General features: G+C 40.0%; 1 pseudogene; it reads left to right on the forward strand.

The window, feature by feature from the left end:
* Positions 1 to 1,244: 1,244 nt before the first annotated feature.
* LOC112308182 (peptidyl-prolyl cis-trans isomerase A-like) lies at positions 1,245 to 1,769 on the forward strand (annotated as a pseudogene).
* The last annotated feature ends 11,671 nt before the right edge of the window (positions 1,770 to 13,440 follow it).

The raw sequence follows: 13,440 nt of genomic DNA on the forward strand, positions 1-13,440 counted from the left end.
CCCTGACGGGTATCGAACCTGCAACATTTTGGTTTAGAGGATGACAGTCCAATCAACTGAGCCATGTTGGCCAGCGCTTGGCAATGTGTTTTTTTGGATATGACACCAAAAGCACATTCACAAAAGTCAAAGTCACTTAGCATTATGCTAAGTGAAATAAGTCAGACAGAGGAAGATAAATACTGTCTGATCTCACTTATATGTGGAATCTGAAAAAAAAAATCATAGATATAAAGAACAGATTGGTGGTTGCCAGAAGTGGGGGATGGTGGTGGACAAAATAGGTGAAGGTGGTCAAAAGGTATAAACTTCATTACAAAAAAATAAGTAATGGAGATGAAATGTACATGGTGACTATAGTTAATACTACTGTATTAGATATTTGAAAGTTGCTAAGAGAGTGGATCTTAAAAGTTTTCATCACAAGAAAAAAAAATTTAACAATGTGTGGTGATGGGTGTTAACTAGATATATCAAGGTAATTAACCTAAAAGGGAAATAAAATTTCATTACAAATTATGGAACAAAGGTTTGTTTGGAACTTCATCTAGAAAAATGAAACAAAAATTATGAAAATAAGCTTGTTTAATCTCATATTTTAAAATATTTTAGGTTTTAATTGCAACTATGCACTAATTTTTAGAATGGACAAAAAAATGAAATAAGAATTGTTTGGGGGATTTGAGACATTTTTCCAATAAAAGTATCACATGATATACCTCATTTGTGATTATTCTAGCATAAAAAGAGTTATTTTTGCCAAAACATTTGAACAATTCACTGTTTCTTCTCAAGACCCTTTACTAATTTGATATCAAAATACCCATCACTTTTCAATCCATGTCGATTTTCTTCATTTCAGTTAGTAACTGATTTAATTAATGTGTCAGTGGTTTGTGTGTTGAAGCAGTTGTCCAACACCACTTTCAACTTTATAAAATCTTATATCTTTTGCAAGATTTATAATTTTAACTTGCCATTATTTGTAATTTTTGCACTGTTAGTATTCAATAGTCAACAAAGGACCAACAATGTGATGAAGGGTATAGATGCTGTTGTTTAGCATGGAGGGATTTTTGAGGAGGATTAATTGTATAAGTGATCATTTTTTGGTGACCTTTTCCATGGCATAATGAATTTTGCTTTCCTACACACCCTCAAATTATAAGAACTCAGAAAAAAATTTAGAGAAAGTACAGGCCTTGCAGACACCGCCACCGCATTGGACCTTCACGCACCCAGCCATGGTCAACCTCACTGTGTTCTTCAACGTTGCTGCTGATGGCGAGCCCTTGCACCACGTCTCCTTTGAGCTGTTTGTAGACAAAGTTCCAAAGATGGCAGAAAACTTTCATGCTCTGAGCACTGGGGAGAAAGGGTTTGATTATAAAGGCTCCTGCTTTCACAGAATTATTCCAGGATTTATGTGCCAGGGTGGTGAGTTCACATGCCACAACGACACAGCTGGCAAGTCCATCTACAGGGAGAAATTTGATGATGAGAATTTCGTCCTGAAGCACACAGAGTTAATTCGTCGTGGCATCTAGTCCATGGCGAATGCTGGACCCAACACAAACAGTTTCCAGTTTCACCTGCACCTGCACCTGCACAAGACCAAGTGGCTGGACAGCAAGCATGTGGTCTTCCACCAGGTGAAAGAAGGCACCGATGAGAGCCATGGCACTGTGAGAGCCATGGAGCACTATGGGTCCAGGCATGGCAGGACCAGTCAGAAGATCACCATTGCTGACCATGGACAACTCTCATAAATGTGACTTGTGTTTTATCTCAACCACCAGACCATTCCTTCTGTAGCTCAGGAGAACACCTCTTCACCGCATCTGCTTGGAATGTTCTATAATCTTTGTGCTCTCCATGCAGTTCATTGGGTTCCATGTTTTCCTTACCCCTTCCAAGTCTAGCTGGTTTGCAGACTTAAGTTTATGATTATGAAATAAAACTAAACAACAAAAAAAGAAAAGAAATATAGAACAAACTGACAGTGACCAGAGGGAGGGGGATAACTGGGGAAAGAAGGGGAAGGGGCAAACAAAGGAATAGGAATAGAAAACTCATGGGCATGGACAATCAGGTGGGATTGACTGTGGGAGTGGGGGGGATGGAGTTGGGGTGAGCAAGGGAGAAAAAAGTGGGACAACTGTAACCGAACAACAGTAAATTTAAAAATAATAAAAAAGTTCTATACACATATACATATACATGTCTATACATGTATACATAAAGTCTTCTATACATCCTAAATGACAAGATTAATGTTATTTTTTATATTTTCCTTTCCTGATTAGCTACTTTCATTTTCTGAATGTTCTATTACAGATCATGTATTACTTATATAACTATAAAAATTTTATATTTCAAATGAAAGTAGGTTTTGAATAATGTTTGCAAACAATGAGGCTTATAGCACCTGGCTAGTGGCAGATTTTGTTTGCATTGGTTTTACAAACTGGTGACTGAATTAGGCTTAGGTATCAGTCTATCATAGAGTCATTGAGCCCAGAATTACAGGATACCAATTACCAGGGACAGTAGATGAACCTGAAACCACAGAATGAATGATTTAGGTTATATCTAATAAATAGCAATCTGACCATTTGTGTTGTTAACTCTGGTAGGCACTGCTACAAACTGAAAAATCTGATCCCAGTTTAGGATTAAATCTGATCCTATTCTGAGATTGGGGAATTAAATAAATAGGTTTTATAGCCTCTGTTTTCCCAGTATTTTCTAAGCTTATCAGTATCACCCCGGTCCCTTGCTACAAATACAGATCTCCATTTTCCACTCTAAAAAATACAGCTTATACCTCAGGTGATTCTGACGTAGCCCGTCCATACACTGGTGTTAAGGAGTCAGTGTTTTAGTCCAATGGTTCTAGAAAGAAACCACCAAATTCACGGTGGATAGACATTTAAACTTACATCTCCATGATCATATAATGGGAAAGTTTCTTAGGGTATGTTTCTCCTTGGGCAATAGAAATGTTTGTGTTTTCTATCTGTATCAACTGCCAGCACCTGCCAACCAAGAGAAAGCAAAGGATAACAGTGTTATTGCTCAGTATCAAATATCAAACAATAAAATGCAGCAAAAATTTAAAGAGAAAAGCATTCACTTAAAGCAAACATTTTTTGCAAGATTCCAGTACAGTTAGATCATAAACAATTTTTCTTAAAGATCAGCTACTATGACAAACTTATTGTTTTACAGATGAAAGGCAGAAAGATAAAGTCATATGAATTGTATTGTAACTGGAAGTGTAACAAAATCCAGGACACAATGACTTACACTTGCATGTTTTTTAATGAATCACTTACGTATATTATTTGAATTCCTTGAGAGCATGTGTCTCTAGTACTTAGCATACTTCTCCTTGGCACATGATTCTTCAGTCAAAGTTTGTTGAACTGAATTTCTCTGTGTAATTGCAGGTACTCAAAATTAAAGTCATGGTGATAACTTCTAAAAAATTCCTAGAGTGCTGGCCTTTCTAATTTGGCAAGCTATAATTGTATGAATAACTCAGTAAGTCTGGACAACTGAAACATGTTGCCTTAATGACTGGAAAAAAAAAGAGATTTCTTCTGTGGGGTTTATTACATAAGCATTAACCTTTTTCTCTATTACATTCCTGTCCCAGTCATCCTTTTAGGCACAGTTTCTCTGTGAAGTCAGTTTGGGCTGGCCCCACAAGAGGCTGCATTGTATAAAGGCATATAGGGGACTTTGGAGTCAAAATAGACATTGGATTTGAATTTCAGCTTTGCTTTTAAACTTCTACAGGGTACTTAACCTCTTTAAATCTAAGTATTGTCACTATTTTTCACCATGTCCTTTGATATATTGAGTTGGCCAAAAAGTCTGTATGGCTTTTTCTGTAAAATAAAAGATACATTTTTTTCATTTTCGCCAATAACTTTATTGATTTGGATATTTTGAGTATGTCAGCTATCTCTCACTGTTGGCTCCTAGTGGGTAGGGGCCAGGGGTGCTGCTAAACATCTTCCAATGCATAAGACGGCCCCATAGCAAAGAATAATTTTGCCAAAATGTCAATAGTACCAAGAAACTTTACAAACTACTTTCGACACATTCGATCACAGTACCTTCTCCATACACTGCACAAATCTTTTTCTTTTCCTTTTTTTTTTGCGTTTCAGTTGCGATTTTACCTTTCTTGAACAAATAAAGCATAATATGCTGAAAATGTTGCATATTTTCTTCCATCGATATTAAAATGGCTACACAAAAATTCACCAATTTTGATACGTTTTTTAAAGTGCATGCTGATATGACAGCTGTCACAATACAATCTAACAAAATTGTTTTGAATGAAGTTAAAGACCAGTAAGCCCTACTAGAGCCATGGTATGGAATAAAACACATGAACTTTTTGGCCAACGCAATATCTATATAAGGACATGTCTTTGGATTATTTTTACAATTCTAGTTATTGCTGAAATTTCAAGAGATATACCTCCAGATGATATTATCCAGAATTGGTGGAATATTAACTGAGATGAAGTATATTTAAAAAAAAAAAGAAGGTAAGAATACTTGCCTAACATTAAGTAGGAACTCAACAAATGTGATCTCCAAGAAGGCAGGAGCTGTTTTGTGTACTGTTGTATTAGTATCTTGGACATATCAGGAACTCAATAAATATGTGTTCAAGAAATAAAATGGAATGTGTTTCCTTTCTTTCCTCTTGCTACTTTGGCATAAGATATCCATCATATCAATTATCATTGTATCATGCATATGTATTTTTCTATTTTACACCCCAAACCAGATTGTGAACACATGGTTTTATCCTTATTTGTAGTCACCCAGTTCAGCAGGCTTCAATAAATGCTAAGTTTGTACGGTGCTTCAATTCTTTTAAATTTCTATATGACTTTCTGTTACACTTAGCAACTTACTGTCTTCTTACTATCTTCACTCCTCTACAGAGTTAATGGGCTGCACAGCTGTGTGAAGTTGTAGTCATCGTCAATGTAAAGTTGAATGTATCCCAGTGATCCTGTGAGCCACAGGATGTGAATGAATTCCAGCCACTTTTTTACAGAGCTTCCAAAACACTCTACAGTTACTTTCCAGAGGGAGTAAGATGGACAAATTAAAAATATACATATATTTCTTGATTTTCTTTGTGTAACATATGGACTCGCAGCTTTCAAATACTTTAAAATATAACATGAAAATCATTACTTTTTAATGCAAGTTATCTGAAGATTTTGTTCCTTTCCTTACAGGAAACTGCCATGCCGCAGATTTGAAATAAAACTGAAGGCTGTAGTGGGAATTTTAAAAATCCTTGAGATGTGTTGGGGAGAGCAAGGGTCCAGGAAGCAGCCGCCTCAGGTTGTAGTCCCAGCTCCACAGTCTGTAAGTGCAGGGTGATTTAGAGCACCTGCCTTTGAGCCTTACTGTATAAGACTATAGAGGTGGCCTCCATCCATGGTTTTACCCCATCATTTTAACCCCAGTCTCTTTTCCTTCATAGAAGTGCTCCACGTGAGTCTCAAGATGAGTGAAGAGGGAGATGAAATACTGCCCACTGTATCTTTTTGAGGAACAATGAAAGAGACAAAATAAAACCAAAGCTAACCTGGTCTACATGACTGTTACATCCCCTTGCACCTTGAAGGGGATTGCAGGTTCAGTTCATTTCCCACTGATGTCCCAGACCTGGGTCATGCTCGCACTTGGTGGCCAAGTTCAATATCCAAGGGAAGCCATAATCCCTGGGAAGGAAGAGAACTGCAGGGAGGACATCCTGTCCCATCCCTCCAGCACACACTTCCCTGCAGAGCATCTGCCTCTAGCAGTGATCCCTCGGCCTTCCTGTTCCCTGTCCCCTGACCCTATCCTGAGCCCCAGTTAAAGCTCTTGTGGCCCTGGGGGCATTTCTGCTAAGGTCCCTAGTCTGTGTACTCAGAAATACTTTATCCCTTGCTAGCATTCACTCATTGCCTTACAATCATTATGCTGTGAAACATTGGCTCCCCCCACCACCAATTTGGCATCTTCGTGCTAATTGTCTGCTTTCAAGGAGACATGGCCCAAGAGACAGGAACAGAAATGGAGGAGTAGTACTGTTACACTCCATCCAGTCTAAGTTGTGCCAGTAAAGAGAAAATATAGTGAGCTCCCAATTTCTCTAGAACTAGAGTTAGAAGCAAACTGTGTGTGTATGGGTCTGAAACTGTTTGATTTAGTAAACCAACACTGGTTGCCCACCAATCCTTGCATTTCCTCCTAAGGTGCTTCTGAAATTTATGCAAGAGGGGCTGGGTCAGGAAGCCAAGATCCAGGCAAAGGAGGCTGATGATAATAATTACTTTACACCACCACAGCAATGATTAAATGTAGTAATATGTATTATCTTAGAATACTGTTTGGTACCAGAAGAATGTTAGCCCTTCTCATTAGTATGCATTCTTTCAACAAGCTATAATTGAGCACCCGCTCTGTGACACCTTGAGGAGATAGAATGGTGAACAAGAGCAATAATATTTTTCACTATTTAATAAAAAAATGTGACAAACAGACAATAAACAAGTAAACAATGAAAAATTATTTTGACTATCACACATTTTGTAAAGAAAATAAAACATGAAAATGTATAATGATCAGTGGTCAGGGAGAGTCCATCTGAGGAGGGGCAGTATGAACTGGGACCTGAATGACAAGAAAGACATATGCACAGATCTGTAGGTTCAGCATTCAATGCTGAGTAAACAGCTGGTGTAAAAACTCAAAGATGAGAACATACTTGGTCTGTCCAAGGTGAAAATCATGCACTTGCCTATGCTCATGCCTCGGAGATGCATTTCTACCACTGCACGTGTAGGGGTAACTTACATGGGCATCTGCATTCTCATGAAGGAAGAGTTGGAGAATGGAGAAGATAGAGCTATGTGTCCTGGATGTTATGTAATTATAAAGGTGATTGATGACAAAGGTCAGTTAGTGTGTGGAAAGACAACCTCAGCCCTTTCATAAACAAATAATTTGTTAAATGCTGAATTCTTGAGGAGTCAAAATTCTGAACAATTGGGAATGAACCAAGGTGGGAAAAAAACAAATGCCAAATTATATGCCTCTCCCATAAAGATACCAGTTCTTTGTGGTTTGCTATTAGAATGTGGATTCTTTACATGAAATTAGAAGTGAGAGAACAGATGGGATCTGCCTGGATTTTATGCTTAGAACATTGAACTGGAAGTGTTTTTAATAGTCCATCAGTATTTTAAAGGAGGATAATTTTAAATCAGTGCTTTCTTTCCCTCCATTTCACTATATTTATGTCTTAAACCTAATCACGAGGAGAGGCAAGATGACAGAGGTATAAGTGGAAGCTACACTAACCTCCTCCCAGGACCAATCTGTAATTACAACTAAATTGTGGAGAAATTACCCAGACCAAACAACTGAACAATAGCAAGAGAGTAGCCTTATAACCTTGGACAGACAGGAGACTCATCTTCAGCACTGACTGACTGGTAGGGAGTGCAGTGGAGAGTTGAGAAGGCTGTCTGGGCTCCCACAGGTGGCAGTGCTGGAGGGATAATTAAGCAAGCGGTTGGATTCCCCTGAGAAGTGTGAGGTCTAAACCCTAAGCTGGGGTCCCCAGCCTAGAGCACCAGAGCCCCAAAAGTACACAGATAACGACCAGCGGTGAAAAGTGGCAGGGTTGCTCTCTGCCAGAGACAGATGGCTGGAGACACAAAGAGCCATTTAAAGGGCCAATGCACAAATTTTCATGTGTAGCCACTTACCTGGGGCTCTGGCAAAGGTGGAGGCAGAGTGGGACAGAGACGCCTGAGGAGAGACTGGGGACAGAAGGTTTGGGGAGAGAGTTGAGAGAGTAGCTGCCAGGCCCTCAGTGCTGAGTCATCCCCCAATGGCAGCAGCCATCCTGCTCCGGCAGACCACTCCCCTCCGAGTGGCAACAGCCTGAGGGGAAGCAACATCCCTGCACCCAGGAAGGACTCTGCCCCAATCTTTGGTGCTTAAACCCGACTGCTGAGTGCAGAGCGACTAGATTAACAACTGAAGGACACAGCCTCGCACAGTAGATCCCTGGCACTCTCAGAGGAAGCTTCCTAAGGTCAGACTGGGTCAACATCTGACATCACCAGAGGCAGATCCAGAAAGGAAAAACAGTGGCAAATACTAGAAGCTACCAAGACAAAAGCCACTGTGGTCTTCTCCATGATTTGCAATATTTTCTTTCCTGCATAGCTTTTTAACATTCATTCCTTGTCCATCAAGTTTGTGCATATTAAGTCACTACATTTTATGCTATAGTTTATTTCTCTCCTTTCTTATAATAGTCCTAATCTCTTTACACCAGGGGTGTCAAACTCATTTTCACTAAAGGCCATATCAGCCTTGCAATTGCCTTCAAAGGGCCGAAATAATTTTAGGACTGTACACATGGAACTACTCCTTAACAGTTAAGGAGTTGAAATTACATTTGGCTCTTTGGAGGCTGATGTGGCCCCCAGTGAAAATGAGTTTGACACCCCTGCTTTATACCCTTATTCATACTAGTTCATTTGCTGTTGACAGTGGGATTGTGGTGGGGGAGAGATTTTTTCAGATGTGGGTTTGTTCCCTGGGCTTTATAGTTTTGCTCTGACAGCACCTGCACAGCCGCGTATGAGACCTGGTGGGTGGAGTGACCCTCAGTCAGCCACCTGCAGGGAAGGACCCACCAAAGGTAGACCCAACAACAATCAAAACCCAGTTCCATCCAGAGAGCCAACATAAATGGCATCAAGGGCATCCCAACAGTATCAAGCTCAGGAGATCAAGGAGACTGCACCACCAAATCTCACAGGCCTCCTATCATAGAGGATCACACCACAAACTCAGGGAGTCAAAACAGATCAATATAAAAAGCAGAGGCAAACAAGAAGAATCTCTTTTTAAAATATTCTTATTCTGTGAAGCAGGCCTTTTCTGTTACACTCCATCCAGCCTAAGTTGTGCCAGTTAAGAGAAAATATAGTGAGCTCCGAATTTCTCTAGAACTAGAGTTAGTGCATAAGAAAGAAAAGTAAAAAAGGAAATGGTCAGAAAATTTGGAATCACCTTATGTATTTCTGTATGTTTCTTTAGAACTAAGAAAAGATAAAAGTCAAGCAACCAAGGGAAGTAAAATTTATAATAAAATAAGAGGATCAAAATATGTCAACTTAGTAAATAAAACACTTGAATAATTTTGCTAGATTAGAGCAGATATTTCTATACCTGGGTGCTCATTGGGTTTTAGAAAAACCTAATGAAATTGCTCTCCAGATGGGAGTTGATCACAATATCGTGTCACTTCACCTAAAAAGTGAAGCATCTACAAAAACTCTGTTTGCTGAAGATCATCTTGAAAATGGGAGGCCAAATCTGAATGGACACTCTCATAGGGGCACGTGTACGCACCTCTGTAAGGCACACTGTGACAGAAAAATGTTGTCCTGGATAAAAATAAATATATATGGAGAGATGGATCATCAGATTGCCTTTGTTACAGTGCTAAGAGGAGCAAGAAATTAGAATCACTTATATGGAAATTTGAAAACTGGCTTTATATATACAACTTTCCTTTGTGTATATAAAGTTAAAAAATGCACTGACGTCTGGCAGTTTGTTTGGAAACGCCTCCTGCAATTAGAGAAAAAAGTGGTTTACCAGAATGTGAACTTTCTATTACTGATAGCTGCACACAGACACTGGAGGTTTAAATTAAAACAAGTCTGTGTGTGTATGTGTGGGTTTTTTTGTTTTTGTTTTGTTTTGCTTTGTTTTGTTTTTTTGCCTACCAGCACCATGGCTCTGTGTAGCCATTAGACTGAGAGGTAAATCAAAAAAAAATGGATGCTATAATTGCTTGGTACATTATGAGCATTGTTCTATTGCAGATGTAAAGAAATGGTATGTTTTGATATGGTGAGAAATTTCATTGCTATGTGGGACAGACAACTCAGAAGTAATCCACAACTACTCTGCCAAAGCTGTTGTAACTACTGATGGCTTAAATGAACAGATCAGAACACGTGATGACTCTGGAATGAGCTGCAAAAAGAAACAAACTGTCCCATAATTAAATGTCAATGATTATATAGATATTGATAATGTGTTAGCTCCCTCTGCTGATTGTGATTTTCAAAGGAGAACAGGCATTCTTGAGGTAGGTGTGTTTTAAGTATTGAAAACAGGAAGAAAATTTGCCCAAGTCCAAATATCAAGGAGAAAGAAGCATAAGCAGCACTGGTTATCAGTGATAAACTGCAATAAAATCAATGATTTTGATGCTAAAGCAACAGCCACTGGATTTGTTTGTAAACCATAAAATAACACATTAAGATCCAATCATGGTAAACAGAATGTAAAACCAGGGTATCCCAGATGTGACCACAGCTCTGTGTAATATATATAACTTATTTGGGCCCAACAGACATTTCTAGAGTATCTAGTACATGTGAGCTGGTTTGTAACATAGGTTTAATCTCTTCTTAGCTTTGTAATCTTTGTCAAGATCAGAAAATTTCTTCCAATCAAGATGGCGGCGTAGGCAGACAAGTCTTGTCCTTTCACACAACCACGTCAAAATTAAAATGAAAATATAATCACTCAGAACCGTTGGAAATCGAGTTGAATGGAAGTCTGACAACTACAGAATTAAAGAAACCATATCCATCCAGACTGGTAGGAGGGTCGCAGACATGGAACAGGCTGGTCCCACCCCCACATGTGGTGGATAAAAATTCAGGAGGGATATCTTGGAATGAGGAGTCCCAGCTTCACACCAGGCTCCCCTAGCCCAGGGTTTCAGTGCCAGGAAGATAAGTCCCCATAACCTCTGGCTGCAAAATCCAGCAGAGATTGAGTCAGTGGGAGAAACTGCTGGAGCCACAAGCAGTTTCTCTTAAAGAACCCACACATAGACTCACCTACTCAGACTCACTCCCTCTGAGCTCCAGCACCAGGGTAGCAGTGTGAAAGGCAGCAGTGGCATACTGGGAGAAACTGGGGTGTCTGGCATCAAGATGAGCAGAGGCCATTGTCCCTTTTCTGAGCCCCCCCCCCCCCCCCCCCCCCCCCCCCCCCCCCCCCCGCCCACAAAGCCAGTTAGCCAGGAAGCTGGTGCCATATCCGAAAGACTCCATCAGCTGGCTAACACTGACCCAACTTGGAGATTCCCAGAGGCTCTGCCAAACTCAATTTACAGGCCCAAACCAGCTATTTTTCCATATGAATGGCTGTTCTTGGCTCAAGCTGCACAACTTCCTAAATCCTTGCAAACAAGCAACAGCTGGCCTCATTGATCCCCAGGCCCAGCACTAGCAGCAGCCAGCCTAGAATCACAGCTTCACTTTGCCTGGGAATCTCCAAGCCCAGATGGCTTCATAGCTCATGCAGGGTGGCCCCAGACAAAACACAGGTGGGGGCTGACCTTGGCCTGCACCACCCAGGGAACCCCAGAGCCTGTGCACCCAGTGGGCAGCTACAGACCACGTTGCAGCACCACCACCCTGCCCCCACACAGCTGATTCTCCACGGATGGTGGAGGTTGGTAGTCAGTGGTCACAGCCAGTCCTTGCAGCTGACTGGCCTGGGTAAATCCCTCCCATTGTCCTGCCAACAGCAATCAAGGCTCAACTACAAGGGGAGGATGTACTCAGCCCACACAAATAGTGCACCTTGAGTACCCAACTTGGGTGATAGGGGAGGCTGTGCTACTGGAACCTTCAGGACACCTACTACTACAAAGGGGAAAAAATCAGGACAACTAGAATAGCATAATCAATAAAACATAATTTTTAGAAAAGACCAGAACACTTCTCATGTGTACAAGTAGGAGACTGGATTAGGCTATCTAAACCATAAATTTTATAATTCTAGGCAGGAGCTAAAGTGGAAATTGGAAACTTTACTCCATAAACTCAAACTATCTACCACCATAGATTATGAAGAAAGAGCTGCCGTGCTTTAGTAACTTGATGATATGTCAACAGGGCTCCTAAATTTGAAAATTATAAAATTGTAAAGCCACCTATTTAAATAACTCCATTTATACTTTAGTGTACATATCCAGAAGCATTTTTTTGGAAACCAACCCACATATCTTCAAAGCTGTACATATTAATTTACTGACAAAATAGACAACGTATTGTCATGCTAAAAAAGTGTCATAAATTAAAAAAAAACCATACATCAGATCATATCACTCCTTTGCTTGAACCTCTCTAATTTTTTCCCATTGCTCTTAGAATAAAATCCAAACTCCTTATCCCAGTTTACACAGCCTTTCAAGACCCTCTGGCTACAGGATGAAAAGAGGGAACAACTTCAAGCAGAGAGAACTGGTGCAAAGATCCTAAGATAGGGAGGAGCTTAACATGTTTGAGGAACAGAAAGAGGGCTAGTGTGATCGCTCCTACAATTCTCCCTCTCTTACCCTGCCATCGGTCACCTTGGTTTTATTTCTGTTCCCTCTCATCTTCTTATGGTTAATTCCTCCTTGACATTTAGTTTCAGCTTAAATGTTACTTCCTCAAAGAGACCTTCTCTGATTTCCCAATGTAAAAGCTTATGCTAGATACACAAATTGTAGAGCTCAGATGATACCATTTTAGAAGAGAATAATGAGTAATTTAGTCTCCAAAACTCAGTCTCTTTCTAAGATACTATGTTGTCTCTCAAAGAGTAGGTATATTGCATAAAAATAATATTAATATGTAAAGTAAGCCTTTGCAGAGGATGGTAAAGTTGAGAAAATAAGCATACGCTTTGCTAGAAAATGAAGAGGTGATATTTGAGATAGGTCTTGAAGAATAAATAAGATTTAGACAGGGGAGGCAGCATGTGCAAAGGCACTGAGGCACGGATGAGCACGGTATTGAAGTGCTAACTCCATGTAGGCAAGGACATTGTCTTTCTTGTTCACTGCTGCATCTCCAGTATCCAGAACAGGCCTGGCCCATGGTAAGCACATAGTACACATTTGTTAAAGGAACGGATGGATAGATGAATGGATGGGTGGGTGAATATCACCATACAGAAGCAAGCTTGAGAACAGGCTGTGTTGATGAGGGAAGCAGAGTATAAAGCTGGAGAGATAGAGAGAGGTCAGTTAATGGAGGCCTTGAACCTTAGACTTTATTCCCTACATAATGGGGAGGCAACTAAAATTTTAAGTAGGAGTTTGAAGTGATCAGATTGTGTTTTAGATGCAATCTCAAGTGAGAAGAGGGGATGGTGAAGAACATACAATGTGTACAGAGACATTAATTCTGATTTCTAGTGCCCAGATCATTTTAGTCATGATTCTCTGAGTATATTTCAGTGTCTTTCTCTATAGCCCAGTCAGAGCTGATACCAATAACTAAGGTAGAGTATATTCTGCACATG

The sequence above is a fragment of the Desmodus rotundus genome, chromosome X (genome assembly GCF_022682495.2).
Source record: "Desmodus rotundus isolate HL8 chromosome X, HLdesRot8A.1, whole genome shotgun sequence".
Classification (NCBI taxonomy): Eukaryota; Metazoa; Chordata; class Mammalia; order Chiroptera; family Phyllostomidae; genus Desmodus; species Desmodus rotundus.